A 6,026-nucleotide genomic window follows, 5' to 3' on the forward strand; every position below is an offset into this window, starting at 1 on the left:
TCCCGGATCTCCAGGATCAGGCCCTGGGCTGAAGGTGATGCTAAACCGCTGAGCCACCTGGGCTGCCCTGGAACTGGGTTTAAATCCAGTTGACATTACACCAAAATCGCCTCCAGCTGGTTCAAGGCCATCCCTGAGTACCTGTCGCCATGCTGAGCACATCACTCATGGATTCTTATTTCATCCTTACAGCAGTAATGTATTATGTCATTATAGACTAGATTTCATTATTTCCATTAATTATCAGGAAAATGGGATTCAACACGTTAGGCTATATGTAGGAAGCCACACAGCCAGCAAATAAATGGGAGAGTTGGAATTTGAACCCATGCGGGTCTGATCCAAACTCCACACTAACTCCAGGCTTTCCTCCTTCCTTTATTATATAGTTAAGTTCTCATGTCTTCTGAGATATATTTCAAGGCTATGGAATCTGTCAAGCTCCTTGCAGAGTTTTGAACTATTTGCACACCATTCTAATTGTTTTACTTTCATCGTACATACATTTACATATCCTAGTAGTTGAGAGCTGTTACTTTAGGAACTAGTGGCAAACTGGTGTTTTTCCTCCCGCACTAGGGAAGAAACCAGTTTTGCTTCTGAAACCGTAATGTTGCCCTGTTGAAACTTCCCAGTGAGGTGGGTGGGAGAGCCTCTCTAGCAGACCTCCTTTCTTCCTGGGCCTCCAATCTTCTCCCAGGAACCTGCTGAAAGGCACACAGAGGCTTCAGCACAAGGGCAGGCTGGCTCTGGACAAAAGCCAGGACACCAGGGTGTGCTCTGTTTGGAAAGCCACAGAGCAGAGAGATGGGCCTGCCTGCTGAAGCAGAATGGGGGTCGGTGGGGATGATGGTGATGGCTTCAGAGAAGGCAGTGGCCCCACAACAGAACCTTGTTTTTACATGGCAGCAACCAGTGGGCAGGGACACATAGGTTTGGTGCCGTCCTGGGAGTGACTTCAGGGATCCAAACAAAGCATACCTGGAGGGATACAACATACCCTTCTGGGTGTCAGAAAGTTGGAAATGAAAACTCTGTCACTGAGGGTTGATTTTTATTATGTGTGATGAAAAGAGAGAGCAGGACTTTTTTCTTCTTTCTGGATAGAAGAGAGAGACCTGAGCCTGATTGAATGCCAACTCTCTGATAGGTTCTTTGCTTTGACATGGTTCTTAACAGGAAGAACATTGGTAACAGAAGTTAGCAGAAAACTTTACATACATCTTAAGCTTAAAAATGCAGAGTCCTTTGGCTTAACACAACAATGTGTCAGGGTCAGTCATATGCGTCTGGTCTAATGAGCTCTTGGGAGACAGTGCTACCTCCTATATTTTGGGTAAAATCTTCTATGAGAAAAACCTCTGGGAGCCATATTATCCACTTCAAATTCCCATTCCTTCCCTCAAGATATCTCTCCTATTCTTGATCTGCATAAAATTTTTCTCCATTTACATCATTTACCTTACAATGGTCTAATGTTTCTTGATAGCTGTTTAATTATCTTTAGGAGAAAAGAGAAGAGAGGGAATGGTGTAGAGCCAGCTGCTTCCCTTACAAATTTTGCTTGCTTTTTTCCAATATAAGAGTCATATATCATTGGTTCTTTGAGAATAAACTGGAATAAATTCCTATGCAATCCCTGTAGACAAAGTGAATATATCAGTTAAAAAAATGGCACACAGCAGCTAGCAAAGTACTTTAACATTAAATCACTTCCCATGCTAGTAGCCACAATGCACACAAGCAAATAATTCATCAGAAATAAGCTTCAAGCATACAGCAAAATAATCCATGTGAGGGAATTCCAACATCATGCTTACACATGGACAAAAAAGTAAATGCTTCGCTGAATATTAGTGAACTGCAAACAAAAATCTGAATGGTTTATAGGGAAAACATATTTTGGTGAATATCAGTGCCTTATAACAAGCAGGAAAAATATACAGTATCATGAAGATTTTAATCTTTATCCCCCAAACCTAGAAAATCATCATCTGCAAAGCCAGGTAAATCAGCATTTTCAAAGCCTTCAAAAGCCTGTGTCACTGATGGATTCCAGATGATTCTCCTAATCACTGGTGTTCACCACATTAGAAAGTGAGTTATCTTGATCTGCAAGATACCACCCTGCAGCTCTGTTTACTATGTCCTTTCTCAAACTATAACATTAACATAAAACTCAGTGTTAAATCTATGCCTCTATGGCTTTTTTTTTTTTAGGAAAAAAAAAACACTTTTATTTGTTATTGTTCTTAAATGAAAACAATATGTACACAAAAATTGAAAAGTTAAATTTTAGTAAGATGTTTATGATAAGAAAAATAGCAGTCCCTTGCCCCAGGTCTCTCCTCTCCCAGGTCCTACTCTCCAGCAAACAACAACTCTGATCTCTGCTAGCTATTTCCCCTGCTGTTTAACTTCATGTTTTTAAATAATGTGCATATACTGGTATTTCTTCATTTATCAATTTTAGGCATTATCTATTAACTTCCTCTGATGGAAGAATTCCCACACTACATAATCTCTTGTTTTTTTTTCTCCCTACAATCCTAACATAGTTGTTATAATCATTTTTTGGTTAAATATGTAGTCATTGATTATATAGTCATGATTATGCAAGAATAGGGGATTTTCATTTTTGTTTTTGTTGCTCCTGAGCCAGTAGTGCACTATAACCATACCTCCTCTCTTATGCATGCCTTCATTTTTTTTTTTTTTTTTTTTGGAGATGTTGATTGCCTTCCTTTTGTGCTTTGTTTGAGAAATTGCAAATGGTTCAGTGTGGGACAAGATCCTTAATATAAGGGATATGATGACCTATGAGGCTGTAAAGGGGACTGGATCTTAAGGAGACTTGGATGCTCAGTTAAGGAACTTGGACTTTATCTTGAAAGAAATGAAGAGCCAAGGAAGGACTTTAGAAGGGGAACAACCTTCTGGAACGCTCTCTGATAGCTGTATGAGAGAACGACAAAGAAACAGTTTTCAAACTGATGTGAAAGTGTGTTTGAAAGCATCCACATTCTCACCATCTTTCCAGTATAACTGATTCCCTCTTTAGAAAATTCCCAAATTTAGATAGGTGTTTGTCAAGTTGCTGACAGACTCCAACTCTTCTACATTTTTCTTTCCCACTAGTATCAATAAGGAAGGTTAACAATCATCTATTTCTCTCATTGCCTCCCATTGGAATTTCCCAAGATTCACTTGGAATTATCCACAGGCAACAAAACTATTCATCTCCACTTCCCCCAGCACCCCAAAACACTTTTCAAAGTAAAAATAGCTAAAACGCTGATGGGAAGAATTTGTGAATCACCCAACACCAATGAATCAGGATTTTTGCTACACCCAAAATGTAGTGCCTAAGCTGAAATCACAGGTATCTTAATTGGTGTGTTTTGTTTTATTTTGTTTTGTTTAGGGAGAAAACGGGAAAGGCTGGAGGTTTCCAAAAGAACAATGCAGAATAAGTATTAAGATTTGGAAGGTCGCTTAATAAGAATAGAAACTAGGGGGATGTCTGGGTGGCTCAGTGGTTGAGCATCTGCCTTTGGCTCAGGGTGTGATCCTTGGGTCCTGAGATCGAGTCCCATATCAGGCTCCCTGTGAGGAGCCTGGATCTCCCTCTGTCTATGTCTCTGCCTGTCTCTGTGTCTATCATGAATAAATAATAACATCTTTAAGAAAAAAACAACTAGGGTTTAATCAGTGACAATGGGTATGAAATTAGTTTCAATTATACAAAGTCACAGCTTTACCACCTTAACATGTAGAGATGAACCTAGATATTAGCATTTGTAGAGAGGAAAATCCTGATGTAATGGGGGACCAGGGGATGTCCAGATTCTGAAAAAGCAACTTACCAACTATGTCTATCATGTACTAAGTGCTTGAATTTATTTGTCAATGTATTAAATTTTATTAGTATAGTTACAAGTTGCTATTTATGTAAAAAGATTTTTTAAAAAATATTTCTATTTTTATTTACAGTTGGGAAATTTAGCTCATAACCAACTCCACCAGGAGATGCAGTGGTAGACAGCTATCTATTAGGTCCAAATGTTATCATCATCATAATACCTATCATTGATTGAGCCCCTGCTATGTGCCAGATGCTGTCCAACCATCTTCACTAGCATTGCCTCCTGTGATGTTCTCTACAATCTTATAAAATGGGATTACTTGCCCTCATTTTCCAGTGGAGGAGAGTAAGTGGGATTTGCCCAAAGGTGTACTATTAGTGAGTGACAGAATCAGGATTTAAAGCAAAGTTGGTTAACTCAGTGTCAGTTAAGATGCTTTAGGCTGCAATTAACAGAAAACACTCAAGTGTCAGGACATGTATTGTGACATATAAAAGGAAACTCAGAGGTAGGGTGGCTACAGGGTTGGTTGTTCCAGGACCAACAGTATCATCAAGGACTCAGGTTCTCTTCTTGTTTCTGCTCTGTCATCCTTAGGCTGGTTCCTCCTTGTAGTTGTAGGATGGCTGCTAGTGCCATGCAGAGTCATGCTGTTTTTTGTTCATTTAATAAGCAAGAGAGACCAGCTTACCATTGTTCAGTCATAAAAACAAAAGAGTAATTTTTCCTGGAACATCCAGAAAACATCCCCCTCAAAGTTCACCAGCCAAAATTTTGTCAGAGGCTCATTCCTGACCCACTTGCTGGCCCAGGGGATGGGATCACCCTTGGATCACTCACGCACCTTGAGTGGAGATCACTTCCCCAGATCACATTGTTACTACTCTATGGCAGGATGGAAATCAGACAGCAAAGCTCCTTCCTGTATCCAGGACATGCTAGCTACATCATTTGTGGGACCCACTGCAAAATGAAAATACACGGTCCATTGTTGAGAAATTTTTAAGAATTTCAAGATGGCTACAGCACATCAAATCAAGCGCAGGGGCCTTAGAGTGTGGGGCCCCACATGACTGCAGTGCTCATTCGCCCACTGAGCAGGCCCTGACCATATCCTGCTGCCTGCTGCCCTTGGCTTTTCATTCTTTACTGCTTTGACTTCCACTTAAGAATGGGGACCAACCATTCTGGTTCATCATTGTATCCTCTGTGCTGCCAATGCCTGGCTTATAAGGGGTGTTTGAGGAATAACAATGAGAAAGGAATTCCTGGCTGAGCTGATACTGGACTGAGGAGCTAGCAATAAGGATGCTGGTGATGTCAAGGGGACCATGAGCACCAGCTCTATGCCAGACATGATGCTGTATACTCTGCAAACCTCCTCCTCCCTCTCTTCAGTCTAACATCAACTCTGATCTGTTTCTACCTCCCTGGTGTGCTGTTTGTGGTTTGTACTTCAGAAACACTTCTGGTTGACTTCCTTCCTGATACCTGAGGTCCTAGACCTTTGGGGTTATGATACCTGCTGAGCTAGGATCACACCATCGACACATGACCAGGGCTTCCACATTGTGGCATTCTTTCACTCTTAGTTTTTGTGTCGCCAAGCAAAGTATTTTCTTTCTGATGTTAAAACCTGCCTTCGGATAGGTCATTCAGAAATGAGATTTGCTCTTGTGTCCATCTGGTCAGTGTTCTTTATCATATAAGAATGTAGTCCTCAGTTTGGCAGGGACTGTTGAGTCCTGTGTTGTTGTGTGCAGAACACTGTGTGGGCTCTGGGTACAAGCGGAGATTTAAAGAAGTATGCAGGGGGATCCCTGGGTGGCTCAGCGGTTTGGTGCCTGCCTTTGGCCCAGGGCGCCATCCTGGAGTCCCGGGATCGAGTCTCGCGTCGGGCTCCCAGCATGGAGCCTGCTTCTCCCTCCTCCTGTGTCTCAGCCTCTCTCTCTCTCTATGTCTATCATTAATAAATTAATTAATTTAAAAAATTGAAATAAAATAAAATAAAGAAGTATGCAGACACACTGGCCTAGCTGGAGACACTGGGCAAAAACCCAGGAAGAGTTAAGTAATAAGAACCATCATCATAAAGACATCAGAAGGGCAGGGCTTAATTAATTGCCTTTTGAGTGGTACAGACCGCACTGCCTTTATTTT

The 6,026-nt window shown here is 41.2% G+C and overlaps 1 protein-coding gene across 3 annotated transcripts in view; it reads left to right on the forward strand.

Annotated features, from left to right (window-relative positions):
* TENM4 (teneurin transmembrane protein 4) overlaps positions 1–6,026 on the forward strand; it is a 2,722,049-nt gene that overhangs the window by 2,464,947 nt on the left and 251,076 nt on the right. The window lies entirely within an intron of this gene.

This window comes from Canis lupus, chromosome 21, assembly GCF_003254725.2.
Source record: "Canis lupus dingo isolate Sandy chromosome 21, ASM325472v2, whole genome shotgun sequence".
Lineage (NCBI taxonomy): Eukaryota > Metazoa > Chordata > Mammalia > Carnivora > Canidae > Canis > Canis lupus.